This window comes from Rhagoletis zephyria, unplaced genomic scaffold (genome assembly GCF_001687245.7).
Source record: "Rhagoletis zephyria isolate East Lansing unplaced genomic scaffold, Rhagoletis_zephyria_1.1 Rzeph_scaffold_05855, whole genome shotgun sequence".
Classification (NCBI taxonomy): domain Eukaryota; kingdom Metazoa; phylum Arthropoda; class Insecta; order Diptera; family Tephritidae; genus Rhagoletis; species Rhagoletis zephyria.
The window spans coordinates 1-24,490 of record NW_016162938.1 but is presented as its reverse complement, the minus strand read 5'-3'; the positions used below and the strand labels follow the sequence as shown (position 1 = coordinate 24,490).

The 24,490-nt window shown below is 36.6% G+C and overlaps 1 pseudogene; it reads right to left on the bottom strand.

Moving 5' to 3' along the window:
* Positions 1 to 1,003: 1,003 nt before the first annotated feature.
* Positions 1,004 to 21,576, bottom strand: LOC108372548 (venom protease-like; annotated as a pseudogene).
* Between the last annotated feature and the right edge of the window lie 2,914 nt (positions 21,577 to 24,490).

Here is a 24,490-nt window from a genome sequence, read left to right as displayed (position 1 = left end):
TTATGCACCAAAAAATTTTATCTGTTCTTCCTCTACAGAATTTTCTCTTTAATTTGATACCCATACTGGTTTCCTAAGAATATTGCACTAAATGTTTTAAACCGTTTTTTTTAATTACTCGTATTATTCAATTTACAAAGTCCTTTTAAAAAATTCCGACGTCAGCGAGAAAAGCTAAGAACGCAATTTTACTGCATATATTAGGCCCAGATCTTTTTGTGCGTAAAATTGCCTGTCGCACGGTGTTTTGTGTATGTATAATTAGCTAGACATATGTAAAAAAAATATTAAATATTGAATAAACAAAAGAAATATAGCGAAAACTGGTCAACATAAAGCATTATATTATTACCACTTTTGCAATGTACAAATCCCGAAAATACCGGGATTCTGGAAAAAAGTCCGGGATCCCGGAATCCCGGGATTAACATCCCTAATGTATAACTCACCTATATATTTATAAATAAATATGTACGCGCAATGTACTTGACATGCTAAATTTAAACCGAACAAATATATAAAGAAAAATTTCCCAAAAAAGATAAAACGACAAGGTCAAACAAATAGAAAACAAATTATGCAAACAGAAGCCAAAAGAAAAAAGCACACCTAATTTATAGTTGCCTTTTCTTAGCATGCCACAAATCATTATTGGCGCGTCGATATTGCACTGCAATTAACAGCGGCATTTTAGGAAAGCGAGTACCCAGTAGAAAATTGTTTATCTCTAACGTATTAATCATAGTTTTTAATAACCAACTTAATTGACTCTCTCTTTCTCAATCATTTCCAACGATTTTTATTACTTTATTATATTAATTCTCGCTACATACATATTTATTTAATTTAGTGCTGCACATTTCATATAAAAAATGCAAAATTTTATTTAAGAAAAAAAATACAAAATAATCCACTTCAGTGTATTTGTGCTCTTGCTTGGTTTGGACAAACCAAATTAAAAACTTGCAAGATCATATTTACGTACGTATTTCGAAACCCCCTACTTAAAAAAAGAAAACGATCCGATTAAAATATTTCACATCATTCAGTTCTACTATCATCTTCAACCCTCCAAACCTTCTTCCTGTCAACTCCCCATCAATCGTCTTCATCGCAGAAGCAGCCATCTTTCGATTCTCCATTATCCAGTCCAAGTACTTCGTAACACGCGTATAAACGCCCGGATAGTTGGGTCTAGCGCAACCATTGCCCCACGATACTATACCAATCTGTTCGAAACGCTTATCATCGGGGCGCATGCGCACCAGCGGGCCACCCGAATCGCCTTGGCAGGAGTCACGCTCACCCACGCCCGGATAGCCGGCGCACATCATATTCTTAGTAATCATCTTTTGTGTGTAATTCGTTTGCGCTACACAATGTTCGTTATCCAACACTGGAACTTCTACCTCCTGCAGCAAACAAGACGGTTTGCCATCCTCCTTCAGCGTACCCCAACCGGTCGCCATGCCTTTGGTGCCAATGAACAGATCATTGCGTTCAAAAGCGCGTGGCAAGCAGATTGGTCGTATGAAACTTGTAATGGGTACACGATCATTGAGGCGCAACAAAGCGATATCATTATCGAAATTGGAGAAGCTAAATTTCTGACTGAAGGCGCGTAACACAAAACGTGTTTCGGGTCGTTCCTTGTCATTGCAGCGATCGTGTTCACCAAATGTTACTTTTATCATGAACCACATGAAACCTTTGACGCAATGCGCAGCGGTGAGTACGTAGCGATCGTTGATCAGCGTGCCGCCACAGTAGAAGCGATTGAAGTAACTGAGGCGTGCCATCCATGGGTATTCGCTGACGCCGGCTGTCTGGCCGCCCACGATGCGCGATTCATCGTTGCGCTCGCCGCATCTGAAAGTAGAGGGTAGAGGGAAATGAACGAGATTAAAAAATTAAGCTGCTGAATATTTAAATGAATCGTTGCAGATATAAAAGTCTAGCTAAAGCTACATATTAGTAATTTATAAGGAACAATTTATCCCAAGGAGCTCCTGAGGCTAACAAGTTAGCCAAATATGAAGCTTAAAGTAAAAGAAGTATTTTTTTTTGTTAGGGGTGTTTTCACAATATCCGCCTGCCTTCTGGTGGAGGTATAAATTTATAGGCTTCTCTCGGACAGTTTCAAGACGTATGCCTTCCCAAAAAGTCTGTCTTGCTGTAATATAATCATAACGGCCTGTATCCAGTATTCTTTTTGGGACCCCAATTAGGCTCAGTTTTGAAAGACTGCAGCTCATATCCTCTAAGCTCCCAGTTGGTCCTTCTACAAGGCTAATCGGGGCTGCATATTTGGTATCTCTGGATTATAGATTAGACTCTGGTCCAATCATCTCGGTATCACCTCTGATGAAAGGCTGAGTTGGAACAAAATTATTTGTAAAGCCGCTTGCTGGCTAGTAGAGACGATGAGACCATAAAGTAAACATGATCGTCTGCCCGATTGTTGCTTCAATCTCCATAGGTTGCCCTTGCTCTCGGTCACAGGATCAATGAGAAACTTTTCAGCAACAGCTCCAGAGTCGCTGTTGAAATGGACTCCGCTTAATATTTTTGTTCAAAAAGTAATTTTTTGTTCAAAAAGTAATTTTTGTTTTGTCTTTTCAGACAACTAAGTATACAGCGGAGCTCCGCTCTGTAAATATGATCACATCCAAGCTGGTCAAAGAGTGTTTTGACTCTCTTCAACTCTTGATAGATAGCATTGTGCTGGGTACACCAAACCACTGCGGTATCCCAGAGATGCCAACTCGTTTTATCTCTTATCTCTTATATTTATTTATTTAATGTTCGGCTCCGCCCGAACTTAGCCTTTCTTACTTGTTTAAAATTAATTTTCTTCTATGTATTAGTTTTTATTGTTTTAAAAAGAAAAAGGTATATATTTTTTAATTTTTTAAAAAAGTATTGCTAAAAGGCGAACAGCATAACGCTAGTACCTCCTCGTTAGCAGATCTTTCAATTAGGCTTTCGAAATACAGTAGTAGTAGTAGTAGTAAAGACAGTTGCCAGAATTGCCCAGTTAGTATAGAAGGATTGATAGAGCTTTGCCCGCGTGCAAGCTGATGCCCACCACCACTCTATACCAATTCCACTGAGAAGTTATAAAATATTCGGACCAACTGTCGACTAGAGTTATTGAAGATGAAAATTTCCCTAATAATTGCACAGCATCTCAAGCTATGAACATTTTCTCTAGATGCTTAATTAAAAATTTCTCTCAATTTCTACAAATTTTAAATGAACAATAAAAATTCATTTAATAGCACATAAATAACCGATTAAAGAATGTAAAGAAAATTAAATAATTACCGAAAAGCACTTGTTCTACAAAATTAAGTGACTAATAATGCATGTACTTATGTATGTGCGCGGCACGCATCAAAAACAAGCCCGACAAGTGTCATATTTATGCCCACAAAGGCATTTATACGCGCACTTAAGTGTGAAATCGGCGGCTAAACCTTGCCGGAGGCCAAAAGTCAGAATAGCTGACGCGTGCTGCTATGTATATGTTTATAGCCTACATTTGAATATAATTTTACAGCAATTACATATCTATGGCATACAGCCATTACATAAGGATGGTCCGAAAATGTATGTGAAAAAGTAAAGTCGGAATTTTTATGCTCTTACCCCCTGGGATTGTTCTATACCGAAAAAATATACAGCTATTTTTTATTTTGAAATAAAATCATATTTAGATGTTGCCCAGAGTTTTTCTTGTATATTATATGGGGGAAAAATAACTATTCGTAGAAATGGTATAGAATTCTTTAAAATTAATATTTTTCGATCGCAGAACTCTAGTTCTCTGCAGGAAATTCCCAATAATAATGCGCAATTGTTTATTTAACCATTTTTTCATAGTAACTATAATTTATAAGTTCGCCAAAACCCCGTAAAATGCAATGGGGGGCCCAATAAAAAATATTTAGTAAAAAAAAATGGTTAAATAAACACTTGGGTATTATTATTGGAAGTCTCCTTTCGGGATTTCTATACCATTTCTGCGAAAAGTTGTTTTTTTTCCTATATAAAATACATGGAAATCTACTTTACTCTTTTTTGGACCCATCCTAAATAATACATACATATGTATAACTACTTACAGTACGAGTATATTAAAACAAAGAGTGTGTTTTATATGCATATTTTCGTTAACAACACTTGAGAGATTTTCCAGAATAGGCAGAAAGTGAATTTAAAGTAGTTAAGTTATTCGTGGTTTTCATTACCGTGCATGGAATTAGTCGATTTTGTTGATAGGAAAGGTTTTTACCGCCGCTTTGTTATTATTGTTGCTGCCATTTTAACTGAAACTACTTTGCGTTTTGCTACAAACAAGCCAATTAGCGCCCCTTGATTATATGTACATATCAGGCCCTGCCTGGGGGTTTCTTGGTTTAAACCCCCCTGTTGGAGGAAAATATAAATACAAATTTTCCATCATTTAGTTTAAGATAATAATGCTAAAAAATATTTTAACATTTCAAGTATTTAAGATCTCTTTTCAGACATAGTAGTCGAGAGTTCTTGCTTTAATTTAAGCCAGGAACCTATTCGATGGCTTATATTCAATATTCTCTATCTGCATAATGCTTGATAGAAGAATTTACTATTAAATTGCAAAGCCAGAATTAACATCAGTGATGACAGGTAATACGACGTTTCCAGGATTCGTAATTCGCTCTCTCATTCGTCATTCGCTCTCCCATTCGTCATTCGCCATACAATTACCCTTCGAATTACGTAATTCGCAATACAAAAATTTGAGAGCGGATTACCTCATTTGTAGGTAATTCAGACCGAATTAGCATGCGAATGACGAACGAAACGGCGCTTTCTCCAATATTTATCGGAAATATATCGAAATTTGACAGCCAAAACAAAATAATAAAAAACAAACACGAATTATTGCGAAGAACAATAAGTGGAGTTGCCAAACGAATTACGAATGTGTCGTGGAAACTTTGCGAATTACTTAAAGAGTGAGTTACGAATCGTGGAATCGTCGTATAGGTCCCAGATCGGTGCTAACATCACAAAGCAGTTTGTGTGAAAATTGCACTTAGAGTTGATGGAAACTTTATGCTCAATGATTCGTAATCAGCATAAAAAATTTATCAAAAACAGCTTTAACATTTTCCGTACCAAAATTTTTTTCTATTTTTGTTGGGCCTTATCCATTAAAAATTAGCAAAAATTCAGATTTCCGTTTTTTCTACAGAAAGGTTTCCTAAATTATATTCACAATGAAATACAATATGCTGAATATTCTACTCGAAACAATGATATTATTGGTGGTTACGAATGACTTTACATAAAAGCCCCCTAGAAAGAAATGCTGCGGCCGGCCCTGGTACATACATATGTATGTAGTAGATATGTATTATGTACGTATCGTACCTTCACAATTGATTTTATTTATTTATTTGCAGCTTCTGACTTCGGCTGAGCCAGTACGGCGCGCTGCTTGCTAGTTCTGCAGTTCTTACACTCATTCTTTGCTTTGCATAAATTAATAACAATTTAACGAGTTTGAACACTTTTCGAAACAGGTTTAAACTTTAAAGTGATCTTATGGCTTAGCTTCTCAAACGAAAACTACAGATAAATGGAATTATCAAAGAGCAGCAAAATCGGGCACTCTTATGCATTTTGTTAAATCGAAAAAAGTCTCATGATAAACATTTGACCTTTGTTTAGTTTTGACGTAGAATATGTCTTACGTTTCGATACGGAGGCTATGCTGAGATGTTGTAGTTGTAATTTTTAGAGCTTCACGAAAACGCTTACTGTACGAGAAGTAATGAACCGATTTCAAAGAAAAGTGTGGCCTTTCAAAGATAAAACGCCAGACCTATCGACAGATTAATTTTTGTAAGTACATAACCAATTCGGTTTCTGTCGTAAAAAGAACGGTAAACATTGGGTTATTTTGGGGTCAATATTGCGCCTTTAAAGTGCTCCAGCAGCTTATGATTTACAGATATAACTTTAATTTTCGGGATATAGATTCTTTGGAGCAATGGAAATATTATCGTGTACAGATTTTATAAAAATTTAACAAATATTGAACATTTTCAGGCAAAAAATTTATGAAAAAATTTGAAAATTTTTTTTTATTACCAAAATGCCCGAAAACCACTCGAACGATTTTGTTTCTGTTTTCTTTAGTCAAAGATTCAAGAGTTTTCCTTTCGTTTGGTATATGATAAGTATTGGTTTGTATCTTCTAAGTATGTTTATTTGATTCAAATATATTGGTATAAATGATTTCCCATTAAAAATCACTTCGTCATCGTTTTGCAAACACGACTTTGTTATCGATTATTTATCGATTTTGTTACCAATTTTGTTATCGATTTTGTTATCAATATTTTTATCAGTTTTGTTATCGATTTTTTTTCGATTTTGCTATCGATTTAGTTATCAATATTTTTATAGATTTTGTTAACGATTTTGCTATCGATATTATTATCGCTTTTGTTATCGATATTTTTTTTCGAATTTTTTATCGATATTGTTACTGATTTGCTAATCAATATTTTAGGAACTTATCGATATCATGATCGATATTATTATCGATTTTGCTATCGATATTATTATAGATTTTGCTATCGACTTTGTTATCAGTATATTTATCGATTTTGATGTCGATATTTTTGTCGATTTTGTCAACATATTTTTATCGGTTTTGTTACCGATGCTTTTATCGATTTTGCTATCGATATTGTTATCGCTTTTGTTATCGATATTTTTATCGGTTTTACTGTCGATATTTTTATTGATTTTGCTATCGATATTATTATCTACTTTGTAATCGATTTTATTATCGACTTTGCTATCGATTTTGTAATCGACTTCTTAATAGATTTTGTAATTATTTAGGTATCAACTTTGTTATCGATTTTGTTATCGATATTTTTATCGATTTTGATATCGATATTTTCATCGATTTTTTTATCTACTTATGTTCTTATCGATTTTGCTATCGATATTATCATCGCTTTTGTTATCGATATTTTTTTTCTTATTGTGTGCTTTCGTTTTTGACTTGGATATGCTCTTAACCATAACGTATTCTACGTTTAAATTTAGCGCCTGCAGACCAAGACGAAGGCGCTGGACTGCTCCTTATTTCACTGATTTTAAATTTATATAAAATATGCATAGGAAAACTTGTTTATGCCCATTTAAGAAGGTAAATTGTGTTAGAAGTAAAGAAATACATATCTTCGGTGATACTGTAAAACGTTCTATGTCAAATTTTACTTCAGGCGCTTAAATGATCTGTCACCTTTATCTGATCGGTTCTGTTGATCGTTCTTCTTGTATTACGGAAACGGAGACAGTTTTGTAATTATTTTATGAGAGTGTAACGATTTGCAGATGCATTCTAATGCAGCTAACAGACCATCTAAAGGCCAAGAGTACTAATTGACACAGACCGTTTTTTGCAGAGTCACCGACGATATGTACATACATACGTTCAATGGCTTGGCTTGGTTTTCACATGACAAAATGTAAGCAACAGACAGCTGAGTAAATTTTAAATTTTATTTATGTATTTTTGTTTTTGTTTTCTCTTCTTCATTGTTCACATTTTCTTGTGTTTAAATGAGAATATTTTTTTGCCTGTTTTTAAAGTACATATATATCACTTTTGGACAAATTTTTATTCAGTCAGAACCTTAAAAATAATTTTAACAAAAAATACTTAGATTTTTGCGCTGCAAATGCAAATCAATAAGTATGTTTTTTACAAAAGTTTTTTTTTTTAAGCAGTATTTAAAAAAAACACTAACTTCAGCATCCTAGTATTTAGGAAGGAGCTTTGCACCTCTGGTATAATCATCTTAACTTCGAAAAACTTTCCTTCCTCATAAATCATTTAGTAAAATTCCTGAAGCTAACGTCCATACATGACGAGATATCATTTTGAACTCAACTCATTTTCAGTTCAATATAAAATTTATAAAATAAGTTGATGGGTTTGCACAGAGGTTAGAGGAGGAGTTTAGTCGGTAGAAACATGCAACATGACAAAACTCATGTGGCCAAAATGAGACCAAAATATCATGGGAGCTTCTTAAATATTTTGTGCAGGGAAAAATTTGCTTGGCTATGGAGCTGTTGACTGTCCATATCACCCTAAGAAGGCATGCGGGGAAACTCAGGAGCTGCACAATGGCGAGGAGGAGCCTGTATTAGTAAGGTACTCACTTTGCGTATGTTCCGCAATCGTAAGGAATAGACTGGGGTTCCGAGGTGCTGGAACTTTTGGGAGAACTGAGCGATTTAGCGGGAACATGCCGTTTTGTATAGGAGGCAAGTTAATGAGATCTCTTGCGGTTCCCCAACGAGTCCGTGTAAGGGCCTAAATATGCTGGTGTGGCCACCGCCTGTAGAGTAAAAGCTCCCTCCTCCCATCGCTGGTATTGATCTTTCTGTAATATTTATATTCACGCGCACAGGTTAACTTTGCCCACTTCTGAGCAAAATTTATAGAAAGCTTAAAATCACATATTTTGTAGGGTTTAAGAAGGGTCACGACTAAAAAATATTTCGCGACAGAATCTTTTTAAAGCTTTATGTAGAGTTTATATAGGCGCGTACAAGGTTAAAGCTTCTCTTAACCATCGGGACCAAAAAAAGCTTTTACTTTGATTGCGTCCGTATACCTAAATAAAACCGTGATGACCACCGCCTTAATCACGTTTTTAAATTTGTATACATTTTATAACGGAACCGCGTAAAAGCTTCCTCTGACACTCATTGCTCCAAATTCATAAAAAATATGCGCACATATAACATCTAAATCAGTTACGACCAAAACATATCCCACGGTATGAGCTTTTTAAAGTTGCCCAAAGTTCTGGACTTAGAGGTAAAGTTTTATCTGGTGGTCGATGTGAGACTCCTGTATATAAATATTTGAAAGCCTTCTCACGCGAAGGCGAGACAGATTTAGGCCATATATTTCATAACACTTTCATATACTGAGTTTACCACAGTGATGCTCAAAACAGCGCCCGCTCTCTGTAGATTTTATATACACACGGGCGGAGTAAAACCTCTCTCTTTGCATCACTGGTTTACCAGCAGTGATCGAACTTCTACCACATTGTGGTAGATCTGCCACTTTTTTGAGCATCTACCACATCTACCACACAAGGTCTGAAATCTCACCACATATTCGCGTTTTTGAGTAATTTTATTTTTGCTCGATATAGTTTTCTTAGTTTTAAGAGCAAAAATTGCCCAACATTTAACATTAACAACAAAGCCGAATGGGAGAATAAAATAAAGTGTGAAATAGTAAATTTTCTCAATGATGAATTTTTGGACGGGAAACGTGGTTTTATTGTGTTAAATTGCAAAATATGTGATTTATAAAAAGAATTAATAGCGAAAATGTAAAAAAACGACGAGTTTTGTGAAAGTATTAGCACATTTCAGTGCCTCTAAAGTTTCTAAAGCGTTGTTTACTTTCACTTGAGAATTGTCAAAATCAGCAAATCCCAAATAGCGGTTTCTGGAACGTGCCACATTTGTTCGGTGCATCGTGATGTGATAAAAAGAAAAGCTGGCAGCACTCCGCAAGGTTGCAGACATCTTTCAAAATATGTTCCAAAAATATCTTGATATGGAAGGAACTGCTTTACACTGTCAAGAAAAAAAAAATGCCAAAACTCAACGCAATTTCTAGCAATTTCAATCTTGCACTTTATTGTACTAAAATTAATTTTTTTTAGATTCTAATTAAAAGGTTTGCAATTTAGGTGAAACCTTACAGAATTTTTTTAAATTCTTGTACAAAGTTTGATCCAAAACCTGAGATCTATCACTTTTTTTTTTAATCTACCATACGTTTTTCCAGATTCTACCACACAAATATTTTTTTTTACTCCGATCACTGTTTACCAGCTCGTATGTATGTGCTCACACTCCTGCATAAAACTTAGTACAAAGTAGCGGTGGAAAAACATGGATGTTTCGCTCAAGGAAATTATCGTTATTAGGTTTTTATTTTTTCGACCAAAAATAATGATTACTTTATGATTTCTATTTTTTCGCTCGAAGATAATAATTATTATTGAGTTTTATTTTTGCACTTACGAATAAGTAATGATCATTCGAAAAACTCAAAAGCTATACCAGCGTGATTTCCGACGTATCCTTTTCAGAGGTAGCGGCACCCTTAATAAAAGGAATAAGTCCCAAAATTTTCAGGTCAAAATTTCAGAATATTACGCCTTTATGGCCTATTAAATTTTATAAATAATCATTATTTTTAAGTGAAAAAATAAAACTCCGTAATAATTATTATCTCTAAGCTAAAAAATAAAAATCATAAAATAATCATTGTTTGTGAGCGAAAAAATAAGACTCAATCATAAATATTATTTTTAAGCGAAAAAATAAAAATCATAAAATAATAATTAAATGCTAATTTAAATTATTTTACTTTTATTGACATTAAGCTATCTTATTGAAATTTTTTCAATCAAATTTTCAAATAAGCTAGTGTAAAATATTTTTTCTCGCTGCCTGGTATAATTTCACCATGGCTATGTACTTAATTTTCCATATTTATACGGATACTGCTACATAAAAGTAAAAACAAAGATGAATATAAAGAAAAAGATGAGGATGAGGATACCGATAAAAGTATAGATAAAGATAGAAGAAGAAAAATTAAAATAGAGGTAGTTGTAGAGAAACGGATATAGATAGACACAGAGACTCAATCTGGGAACTATTTTGGGATTTTAGAAATTTTCAGGATTCTCGGGACTCATCGATGTAATAATCGATATTTTTATCGGTTTTGTTATCGATTATTTATCAGTTTTGCTATTGATTATTTATCGATTTGGTTATCGGTTTTGTTATTGATATCTTTATGGATTTTCTAATCGATTTCTGTTATCGATTATTTATCGATTTTGCTATTGATTTTTTTATCGATTTTGTTATAGATATCTTTATCGATTTCGTTATCGATATTTTTATCAATATTTTTATCGATTCGATTATCTTAGAGTTTTTTCGATTATTGGTCGATTTTGTTATCGATTATTCAACGATTTTGTTATCGATTATTTATCGACTTTGTTATCGGGTTTGTCATCGATAGTTTAATCGATTTTGTTATCGATTTTCTAATAGATTTTGTTATTGATAGTACTGATGAATACTATGATGATAGTACTGGTGAATAGTTTCCGACAGAAGAAACCTCCGCCGACCCTGTCTCCAAGTTTTGATCCGTCCGTGAAGAAGTTTACCGCTCCCATCTCCGAATAACCCCGCCATACCTAGTCTCTTGAGAGAATAACGAGGAACTTCTGGGAGCTATTTCAGAGGCATTGTAATCTATGTGTTCAGGACGAAGTCAAAGCGCTCCAGAACTCCAGAGTGTTACCACCCCTGAGCCTAATATTTAGCAGCTCGTGCTGGGATAATTCTGTCTGTAATATCCGCAGGCGCTGTGTTCAACATGACGTTAAGCGCCAGTGTAGGTGTGGTTCCTAATGCTATACTAATTCCGATTGGGGCGATCCGCTGTAAACGCTCCAGTTGTTTTACAAGTTTAGCCTTTTCTAGTGAGTTCCAACAGACAAGGGCTTAAATCTGGTATTATAGAGCTAATGAATTATTTTAGGCGAGATACCTTGTATTTTATATGTATATATGTAGCTCCCCTACAGCAGTACAAGGCAACCGGCGCCTTTTTTACCCTTTCGTCAATGTAAGGCTTCCACGATACCTTACTATCCATGATCAAGCCTAAGTACTTGACTCATAATCAGGCATGGGCAGAGAGTTAGCAGGTGCTAAAAGAGCGTAAGCGTCGCGTGTACGTATACAAGCGAGAGCGCAGCGATGAGAACACGACAGCATGCAAAATGAATTACGTAAACTAACACATTCTCACTTTTAGCTCACGATTGTTTGTGGTAGTGCCCACCTCTGCTCATAATCAAGTATAAAATACTCAAGCAATACAATACGCATATGTACATAAATCACGTCAAAAAGAGCTAAATGCGAGAGCAACAACAAAAACAGTAAAACAAACTACAAATTCAATTGCTTTCGCGATACTCCAACAGATTGAAAATATTCATAAATCGAAGTAAGCGCTGCAAACGATTATGGTTAAAAGAATTGAAACTAGAAGACGCTGCGTCAGCAAAAAAAACACAATAAAGAGTCTCGTACGAGTATGTACAAAACAACTGCATTGTTTACTTGTATTGTTGAAACATTCAAGCATAAATAAAAACGCTAAAGCGACATGCGTGCGTTGCAAGTAACTTTGGTGACGTGCTGTCAATAAAAGAAAGAATATGGCACAGCCTGGAGGCACCTACATGCAACTTGCAGCATAAAGCGTGTCCGTCGCTTTAAGTGGCACTTACGCAACATTGCACAATGTACTCGAAATGCACCCCGCGGCTATTTGTGCAGAAAAAGCACAAAGCTTCACTTATTGTTCCTAACAGCGGAGACTATTTGCTTAGCCGATTGTCATTCTAATGCAATTGTATGCGCTTTTACTTCGGCGCCGACGAGCACAAGTAGGAAGTTGAAATTTAGCTCAGCATGGCGAACGTGAGTTGGTAAAATTAGTTTTTATCTCGGCACATGTTGTGTAAATATTGTACAGCACATAAACTGCTCTTTTCAGCCGACAAACATATGTAGCACAGCCAAGCAAAAATGCAACTGTGCGACGGTGAAACTGCAAAAACATAAAGAATTTCAGGAAGTATTTCTATAGTATGCTATAAATTCTTTAATTGTTTACGCATGTCATAAAATGTGAGCAAAGATGTTTCAGAAATGTCCAGGAACATCGTTCATTTGATGGCATTAGCCAGCTGGCGTAGTAAAGCTTAGGGCCATGTGCGCTACCACTAGGGTTGCCACCATTTTCTAAGAAATTTATAGTACACTTCAAATATATATAGTATTTTTTTTTGTAAAGAAAATTTAAAAATGCTTTTTAAGTGTACATCTTTTTTCTTTCTTATGCATTTCCTCTATAAAAAATATATTTCTTTGAAAGTATCATATGCTTTATCGCTATCAATATTTTAATTAATATAAATCAAAAGTTAATTTTTTATTAGTGAGATATTCGTTTTATTTCTCTCATCTCACCATTTTGAAATTTTAACAGAAAAAACTGTTTCTGTGAATGTCGAAGTTGCAGGAATAGAGAGCATAAGCGAAATAATTGTAAGTAAATTTGGTAAATCTTTCTAAGTATTTTTAAAAATGTTGCCATTTTCTATCGGTGGACCCTTTGTTTTACAGTATATTTATTTTAATATTGATATTTCAGTATTATTGTCATACATTTTAAAATATTTCTTTCTTACAGATGACTGAAATATGTATATATTTATAATTGAAAAAATATAGTATTTTTGCATACTATATTTTTTCCAACAGTATATAGTACGCAGGCGCAAAAAATAGTACAATACTATATATTATAGTACGGTTGGCAACCCTAGTAACCACCCACCTGGTAGGGCCAGAAAATTGGGAAAAATATTTTTTCTATTATCTATCGTTCGCATGCAGAGAATAATACCCCTAGTATGACTGGAATTCTTATATGTATGTATGTACATAGAAGAGCATCGGACGTTCGAAGGTGATACAACCTATCATGTTACAGTTAAGACCATTAAGTTTTATGGTATCCACATCTGGTGGAATGCAGTGGAGATACTACACTAGTCAGAAAGCTAGAGCGTGTGCAACGGGGTACTCTCATTGAAATCATGGGCACTTAGGACCACTCTCACCTTGGCCCTTCATGTCTTGTTTAAAATACCGCCTGCCTACATCGCAGATACGCCACCTTTAGTTAGGGTTGCAGTCAGGTTTAGGGGAACCACTTCTTTAACTGACTAGGGATCTAATTTAACACTGACGGTTCACTGCGTGTCTACTACGGCACCAATTAATGAGCAAGATTGGACGGAGGCAGTGGTAAAAAGGAGCAATGAGAAACTTTGGCACGGATGTGTCAAATATTGATGTAGAGGTCTTTTCCAGAGAACTCCATATATATAAACCTAAAATTTGGGTTTCCAGAGCCCTGGATATACTTACTGTGCCCTCGAAACTAGTAGGGGAGACTGGTAGCGAAATACTTATGTGTATGCAGTAAATTGTATGGCTGTTGAGCTGGCCAGAAGTGAGAAGTGAAGAAGTGGAAGTCGTATTGACTACTTGTGGACTTCTGTTCTGGGAAGATGGGCCTTGTGTTAACTGAGGAAGCGCCGGGCGAGAACCAGGTAATGTATTAATGCCAGGACTTTTTAGCCCGAAGGTGGACCGGATGCGGTCTAGGGATTTCCATGGGCACTATATTCTGGTGGGTTTATTGTAAGGACAATGTCCGATTAGAAATCACGCAGTCGGGTTACTCAGATTACCTCACACAAACCGCGTCCCGATTGTCGCAGCTGCATGAAGGACGACAAGGTGGAAACATGCCAACACTTCCTCCTAGACTACCTTCCGTTTTTTGAACAGGGGTATAAGCAGCTGGGATCGCACTTTCTAACCAGCTCGGAGATTTCCGTGACTAAAAGTCCTTGTCTGAAGTCCTGCACCATCTAAAAAAGGCTCAGTGGAAACAATATCTAAAGTACTCACAGTGTTAGAATGCCAGGAAATATACTTCACTTAATATAACCTAATTTTGCGACAATATTCTGCCCCAGCAAAAAAATATAGAAAAAAGGTTTTTTCTTAACAGCGGTCGTCCCTCGGCAGGCAATGGCAAACCTCCGAGTATATTTCTCCCATGAAAAACAGCTTCTCATAAAAAAATACAATCGCCGTTCGGAGTCGGCGTAAAACTGTAGGTCCCTCCGCTTTGTGTGACAACTTCAAGGCGCACGCCACAAATCGGAGGAGAAGCTCGGCCAAACACTAACATATGTGTAAGCGCCATTCTATTATTATTATTATTATTATTCTGCCCCAGCAAGGCAAGGCAGAGCAACTATACAATATAAACTTCTTTACCGTTCTATTATCCCATGCGCTAGAGAGCGGAAACCCAGTCGAAGCAAGATAGCTTAAATTTTCAGTAATGCGATGGGAATAAATCTTGTTTATATTTATAATATTTTACATACATACAATCTATGTGTATGTATGTACATTAGGGTGGTCCTTAAATGTAGAAAGCAAATTTTCACTTTCCTAAGCCTCAACCCCTACGTCGATGCTACTCAGCGGCGGATACAGGGGAGGGGCGATCGACCTACCCCCAGAGCTCGAAAAAGTAAAATTTCGATTAAAATATATAACCCCAACTAGAAATTTCAAAACAGACATGTCAGTCATTTCATACGAAGCATTTTCGACGGTTCTTTTTGCGTGCCGAAAATGAGCAACACCTTCAATAAAAAAGTTTCCAAAAATTATTGATAATTTCGAAGGACTTTAAACTCGCACTTTGCACTGCATACTCAAATGTCGAAATTTTTACGAGAGTTTGTTGAAATCTTGTCATTATGTGAATGTCGTAAAGTTATGATAAGCACTACATCGATGGTTGAGTGAAAGATCGACCTATCTTAGCAGCCAATCCGAAAGCTCCCTATCTCAGAAAACTGCTCAAGAACGCCCTACTTCAGAATTTGATCGAAGAACGCCCTATTTCAGAATTTTATTGAAAAACTCCCTATCTCAGAATTCGGTTCAAAAACGCCCTATCCCAAACGAAAATATATTGAAAATATGCTGAGATAGGATGTTTTTGAAACAAATTCTAAATCAAAATCATTCATTCGATTTTAACGACCACCCTACTGTACAAATGTAATTAAAAAAATTCTTGGCAGACATCATTAAGAAACCGAACTGTGCAAGAAATAACTTCCTTTGAACAAACCAGTAGAATGTGTTTACTTAATAAATAAATAACTAAGTATATGTGCATATATTTGTATTGGCATTTGAAGTCGAGTATTGACGTTCAGACGAGTGCTAAACAGTTATATTGCGTGTGCAACAGTACGCTGCACTCAAAGATGACAAAGATGACGAAGCTGTTTTTGTGCTTGCTGGCGGTGAGGATGATGATGACGATGATGAGGATAAGATCATGGTGATGACGATATAAAAATATGCAACACCATTGAATAAAATTGCAAATACACACAAATCCAGACTTCCTGTAAGCCAACACGCAATGCACACCGAAGAGCAGCATGACTTGCCACTTTAGTGGGGCTAAGGAGATAAGTCGATTTGTGGCAGATACTAACAACGAGTATGTTTGCAAACATGTGCGCATAAATATTATCTACTACTTATAGGGTGATGCAGATCTTTGACAGCAATTATTTGTGATACGTTAATATTTTGTTCCAGACAATTGGTACCTACAGGCTGTGGAAAACTTAGTCATGCAGCGATACTCAGTTGAACAAGGAGTAAAAGTGATCGACCTTTTCTTGATTCCAGTCACTGGGCTTTTGAATTTAGTGCGAGGTTTGTGGTGAACCCAGGGCGTCGACAGGATATAGTCAGTGGGCAGCGCTTTAATTTTAGACGGTAATGCGCCTGGGATGTAACCCGGCCCGAACGGTCTTTCCTTCCAGAACCCCAGGGCACGCAGTATGATGGTGCTGTTAGCAGCTGCATATAGAGAAATCGTGCCCTTCCTTGGCCGTAGGAAATTGACCCGATACCAGCATCGCTACATCGTCGGCGGAAGCCACCGCCTTAATTCTCTGAGAGTCTAGCTTTACCAGACGGTGATAGCACTCCTCCCTGTAGGGGTTTGGCGTGTATTGCTCCATTCCTTAGCAGAGACACTATCCAAGTCTGGACGCAGTAATCGATCCCTATTTCCATAAGTGTCTGATGATGTTTATAATAAAGCGAACTCTCAATTGTACGTACCACTTCATGTAGGGCAGGCTCCGTTGACTTCCTTTTCAAGTATGCACGTTGAGAGTTTGATAAATGGGACGTTTTGTCCTAAAGGTACAGATCCAGTATCCTCTCAAACGCCTTGAGTACAAAGGATATGCGGGTTATTGGTCGGAAATACTTCGCATTCTCATGACCCCGTTTCCCTGCTTTAGGAATAAAAATTGCTTCAATCTTCCTACAGCTTAACGGAACGTGGTTCAGTATTAGCTACCCCCTAAATATTGCTTCTAGGACTGGAATTACCATCTCAGAAACTTCCTGAAGCATGACTGGTAATATTCCATCCATAACCGTGGATTTAAAGGGTGGAAACTGTAGCTACTGCAAGAAAAAATTATGCACAGACAAAGAGTCATTGTTTTGTGTAGTTTTTGGGCTGGCAGAGTCATTGGATCGTTCTTCTTCGAAAATGATGTCGGTAACGGCGTTACGGTGGTAAACAACTTTTTATGGCCTGATTTACTGAGACAACAAGACGGTGCCTCTTGCCACACAATGGACCAATGGCCCAATTGCTAACATATTCGGTCTTATTGAATCACCCTATACGTGACTTCGTTTATTTATATTAATAGACATACATACAAATGTACATACCTGCAATTGCACGTTGTCGTCGTTGTGTCATGCGCCGTCGCCTGTGCGTTGTTCCGATTAAAGATGCCAAACCAATTTCTGATGGGATTGAGTTTAGCGCTGGGAAGTGCGACAGGTTTGACAACGTCCACACGCTGTTGTCGTTGCTGTTGGTTTTGTTGCTGCTGCTGTTGCTTCAGCTGATGGTGATGATGATGAGTTGCCGTTGCCGTTGCTGACACATGCACCTTTTTGTATGTTGATTGCGGCAAGTGTTGTGTGTAGGCATGATATTTTCCCGGAATTACGATGGATGAGACGACAGTGGGCGCGCCCGCTGTTACAACATCAGCGAATATTGATGCTTTGCCTTTTTTTGCTGTTATTGACTCCGCTCCCGTTTTTGCTGCTGCTGTGTCTATTGCTACCTTTGTAGCATTTGTTGTCTTTGTTGCTGTTGTTGCCGTTGTTGCTGTTTTTGTTGGCGTAACGCTCAACAGTAGGCAGGAAATTATTATTAGAATAAATTGCAACTGACGTAAGTGGAACATTTTTAACATTTTGTTATGTGCAACATGCGATATTGCTGCAATGAAAGAGGGAAACACACACAAGCGGACGCACTCACACACGCACGCACGCGCACGCAGTGGCACGTTGAGCTATTTATTAATGATTATGCAATTAGAAGTGTTTAGTTGCGTTTAAATGCACAAAATTTGTTAGTGCTGTTGCAGCAGCTGCTCTTGATAGCTTTGCTTGTTGCGAATGATGTTGCAATATTAATTGATTGTTGTGGTTGTGGTTGTTGTTGCTGCGAATGTGACTTTATTAACAACTACAGGTTCAAGTTTCTTTATATTTTATTCGATTTTTATTTTTTTGTCTGTTGCTTTTATATTGCAATCAAAACGGTGCTCTTGATTGCACTACCGTTCTGCTTCTGTTGAATGCCACTAATTGTGGCAAGACATGCGATTAACTGTTGATTCGGATGCACTTCACGGCACTCAGAGTGCTTTGTTCACGATGCAGTTGTCTTCTTACTGATTCTGATTTATATAGTAAATTTAAAATTTTTTTAATTTTTAATTTTTTCATGCAACCTTTAATCAAATTTTAATTTTATCCTCAAGTTGATGGCTGCAAAGACGAGAATTTAATTTTACGGTTCCTTAATTGCATTAATATTTACACGCCATAAAATATACATATTCGCGAAAGTAGGGACCAAGAATAGTAAATTTGCATTTTTAGTTTTACTCTCTTACGTCAGCATATTTTATTTATATTAAAAACAATCAGTAAGATGTATGTAGAATAACAATATGAGTATCAAAAAAAAATAAAATTCTGTAAAATTTAAGAACATAAAATTTTGTTAGGGAAGAATGGGTATTGAAAATGTCCTTTTAAAATTTTATCCTTGAATATCCTTCAGAATTGGCAATACATATATATATTTTGAAAAAATTTATATGCGAAGGCGAAATATACACATGACCCAGAATTTTGCCCTTCCAACTTTATTTACTTAAAAACTAAAATTAAATAAAACCCAATTTTCAAATAATTTTTTGAATTAATCATATCTTTGATATTTCAAAGTCCGTTAAAAAATATCCTGACGCCAGAGATAAAAACTAAAAACGCAGTTTTTTGTTATTAAGTAGAAACAAAAAATTATTTTGAATAAAATTTTTTTCATATTTTTTTTTTTTTTAATATACCCTTCTATTCTAACAGAGTCACAAAACTTAGCTCACACTGTTGTGATTTCTAGTGCTTCACAAAATGTGCAACAAAAACTAGATTTTAAGTGCAGAAAAATACACAAAAACTTAAATATTTTTGTTTTAGCGGCATATTTTTCGCCGCAGCAAATTTTGAGGCGCAGTAGAAGGGTTTGTGACTTTGTTAGAATACGGCTTATATTTTTACAAGCTTTTATTTAATTTGCTGTGTATGCATGTATGTATTTATTTATGTATGTTTGTTAGGGGCAAATCTTGCAATAAATTTTTGACCAACTTCCCGATGACCTAGAGACTTGAAACTTCACAGTTGGCTCAGAACCCGATGACAATCACAATACTAAAGATGAGTTAATCCGATAGGTGGCGCAGGAGTCAAAATATTTTAAAATCCCGTATTTATAGTCCGATTTGGTTCTTATTAGAAAGTATATTAACTACATGAAAAGGAATAGGTCCACTAAAAATGTTGCCGATAGGTGGCGCACGAATCGATATATTTGGTAAACCAGTACTTATTGTCACATTTCGTTCATATTTAGAAAGCTTGCTTTAAGAATATTTGTTTTTAGAATTTCTTATTTATTTTTTGTTTCTAATATTTTTAAGAGAAAAAAAAATTTCTACGTAGATAATAAAGACATCCATGGAAGCTTCAAAATTTAAAAAAAAAAATTTGGGGGTTTCTACCGGGTTGTAAAAAAAATATATTTTTTTAAATAAAAAAATAAAAATTTTTACTTGAAATCTGATAAATTTCACATATTATTGAACCTTATTCACATAAAGTCATAAACTCGCTAGAACAGGAGAAATCCAAGAACTATTCTTGCAGTTTGTTGTTTGCAACGTCAAAATAGGCGAAGCTATCGCTGAGCTTATCTGTAGCACTCTACAAATGCACAACATTCCACTGGCTGACTATCGTGGGCAAGGATATGACAATGACAGTAATATGAGCGACCATTACAAAGTAGCACAGAGTCGTATCCTGAGAGATAACTCACTGGAATCATTCGCACCTTTTGCTCCTTAAAGTTTAAATCTAATTATCGATGGTCCTCTGCAATAACGACACAATTCAAAATTCAGAAAATAAAAACCCTTAGTACTGTTAAGTGGCTCATGTCTCTAACCGTTGTCTAATCCATGTCCAATCCTTACTAAAGTAAGTAATAAGTACCGGGACCTTGCTCGGCTCCTGACGGCCTTGGTAATCAGTAAATTCATGTCACGTGGAATGTCTCATGAAACTTTTATGATTCATTTAGCAGATAGATAGCCTGTGCTACAATTCCCAGTGCTACTCTTAAAAGTATGCATTCGGCTATCTTTCTTCAACTGCAACTATGTGCTCATGATTAATTTGCTCGTCTTAAATATTCATTATCTCTTCTTTGTTAAGCCATTAACATCAATTGAGCCAGTAAATACACCATTTTCACCGTTAGAACTTCATGTTTACCCTCAGCTTTTAGGCACTCCTCGTTAGCACACTGTTGTTACTATTGAAACTACCTTTGTTACCAAACAAAGCCATTTATAGATTATAGCTTTACTGTGTATTATGTGTCATAAATCACACGTTGCAACGCACTTACTAACTAAGCGACTAAACGACGACGCGGCAGTAACGCATATCTACATACATACACCCTAAGTATGTAGAAGGTTTCTAATATTTTCCGAGTACCAAAACTAAAAATTTGAATTTTCATTAACCCCATTTTACTAAGCGAGAAAAAAATATCGAAAAAGTTAGTCTCAAATTGGGGATAGATAGACCAAAGAGATAAAAGTAAATCATATTTAGTTATAGTTGAATGCACACAAAAATTGTTTTGTTGTTGTTTTAGAATTAGATAACTTTCTGTTCTACTTTCGTACATTTTTTGTACTTTTAAAACTTGTTCCAGGAGTTCCGTAGTTTACTGTTTTTTTTTTCTTTTTTAATATTTAAAATCCCAAAACAGTTTTAAATTTGTAAGCCACGCACACTTCTGAAAGTGTCTCAGCTGCGTGTAACATTTACTCATTTGACGTAACAAATCACCTTTTTATTTTAATCACGTCTTCTTTAAAAATCGCATTCAAAATACGCACTCCCTTTTACCGCACGCCGCGCTTGTGGTTCAAGTCGCGCAAACTCAGTTGTCACTTGGCTGCGTTTTGTTTTTTTTTTTAGTTTCTGTTTTAAATTTTTGTTTGAGCTTCAGCTGCTATCACCGGCACAACATTTCGCGCGAAAGTCTTAAAAGATACTGAATGTGGGGTTTGGTGTTCGATAGCGCCGTAGCCATGGCCGTGGCCGCGGTCGCGCGCGCTGTCAATGTCTGCATACAATGTTGTTGCTGCCACTGTCGCTCTGTTTGGCGCTGATGTTGGCAATGGCAATGGCGATGACGATGACGACAACGATGGTGATGCCGCTGTTGGCGGCGACGATCGCCTAACCCGCACGCATTGTTTTGTAATTGATCTTCAATAAACTAACCAAAGGACTGCTTAGAGGCATGCGTCGCCGGCTAGCCATCTAACTAGCCGCCTCATCAACCCACCGCGCACTTCTATTCGCCACCGCCCTTGCGTTTCCCACATAGGAATTCGGCACTTGTTTCACGTACGATCGGGTCAGTTGCCTTGGCCGTGGCTCTGAATTTTATCCTCACCTTCATCTTCGTCATCATCGTCATGATCATTATCTTCATTATGAATATTGTCCACCTTGAATGTCGCTTCGTGATACTTCGGACAAGCGCGCTAATGCCTTCCCTTCTGTTGCCCATCAACAGCAAGAACACTCCATACATATGCGCACAATAAGCGAATGCTTTGAAGAAAGTCTCTGTGGATTTTTGGGGGGGCTCTTTCTTTGTTGCGCGTTCTTTTCATCGTTCTTTCGTTTGATCGTTCACTTAGCTACTTGGTTAGTCATGCAGTTCAGTTCGCTTGGTGAGTTAGTCGGTCAGCGACTACTTTTAGTCAAGTTTACTAAGTTAGCCAGTGGCTTGTTTTGCTTTGTTAGTATTGCTGCTTTACATTGTTGTTACTCAGCGCTTGTTATTTTTGACCTGCTGTTCCTCTTGTAGTTCATATGAATATGAATGCATGTCTGTATATAGGTATTTAAGCGGCTATGCAACATTTCTCGTATTGGCGTTCTGAATGAGTGGCTAGTAAATCGGCGCAAATGGTCAGTTTATGCTAATACGTTTTACGCTCTGCTGGTGTTATTGGAGCTGACAAAATAATATTCTAATACACTAAGAAAAACTAGAAGTTGAAATCAGTAGCAATGCTGACCAACCAATAAAATAGTATCTATTAAATCAAAATAGGTTTGCTTGGCCTTAAACATTCAAATGCCGAATAGCCCAAAACCGGTGACCAATGTTTAGGCGATAGACGACTTCTCTGCGTGTTCTCTCAGTCTTCTTAAGCTTTTAGTACCAAATTTACAACGTTAGAGCGCCCCAAAGAGTCTCTATGCAGCCCAACCTTCTGATTGTGTCTACCTTTACAGGCTATTAAAGAGTTGGCATCAATATTTCTCAGTTAAAACGGCATCTTTGGGAATCAATGTCGCACTGGATATCGGCTAAAATTTGCTCCCTATGCCTATTCACAAACTTCTACTGTTTGAGCCTGAGAAGCTCGCTTTTTATAAATTTTAATTCGTCTTCATGAAACAATCGTATTTGGCGGCGTGGAATAGTACACCCACACCGTAACCAATTGCTTAAGAAAAAAAGCTACCCACCCTTTATAAGGAACTTAGTAGCAAAAAAACGTAAATAACGAAAACGCTGGCAGCACACCAGATCTCCAGAAATTAAATTTAAACTGAATTTAGCAATCGGTTCCTGGTCTGTCTCACGGCTGATAAAAGCACAGATTTGTCCTTGTGGAAGGCGGCTAAAGATTTCAATAGACCAATGCAACACATTGCTCGCGTTAACGTTACGGAAAGGCAGTGGACCAAAACAAGTTACCAAAAAGCGACACTGCTTGCTGAGCATCTGGAGAAGACCCTTAGCCCTAATGAAGTCTTCGATGAAATAGAAGTAACTGAAAGCTGGCCTGAATGCGATATCAATATTAGTCCATTTACACCGGAAGAAGTTGGCAAACAGATAAACAAAATGAAATTAAAAAGTCTCCTGGATTTGACTTAATAACGGCCCAATTTCTTCGCAAATTACCAACAAACTGCATAGTTCATTTGACCAGCTTGCTAAATAAGTACTTTAGCTTGAAGCGAGTACCTATATAATGGAACTTCGCGCAAGTTACTATGGTACCCAAGCCTGAGAAATCACCCAACGAAGTGTCCTCTTATAAGCCCATATCCCTACTACCGGTAATGTCGAAGCTATTCGAAAAGCTACTTTTAACTCGGCTAATGCCAACAACTGATTCATGTTCACCAATTTGGTTTCAGAAAAAGTCACTCAACGATTGACCAACGAATACACATAGTTGTTAGCACTATTTGAAAATGCTATGGAAGAGAAGAAAGTGTGTTCCGCCGTTTCCTTGACGCTGGCGTACTACAGGGGAACATCTTGGGGCCTCTACTGTATCTCCTGTACGCATGAGAGACCTATGTGTGTACCATCGGCAGACCAGTATGTAACTGTAACATTTGCGGAAAATGTTACAACTGAGCTACAAGAAGCTGGTAACCGTGGCAGAATGAAAAATAATAACTAAAATAATTTAGCATACATTTAGGCACCTATAACAACGCTCGTTTTATTTAGTGAGAAGAGGTTTACAGCAGAAACTAGTGCTACATATATAAAGCATATCCTTTAATACCAATTTTCCATGTTAACGATAAGTGCATTTAAGTATTTCAACCAGTGCTGTATTTTTGTATTTGAATCCAATAGATTCATGCTAATAGCACGCAACTTTGATGACAAAGCTTTTTTTGGACATTTAAAATTTTCAAACAACTAAATTTCTCGTGATCGCCAGATGGGGCCCCACGCAACAAAGCCGTCAGCCCATACTTTAATCCGGCCCAGATTTATCCACAGGCAAGCATGAGAAATTGAATTTTTACAACTGCAGCTTTTATTCGTTCATTTATGTGCGTGCATTCCCCCCAAAAAAAAAAGTAAGTATGTACGTAGTTTTCAATAAAA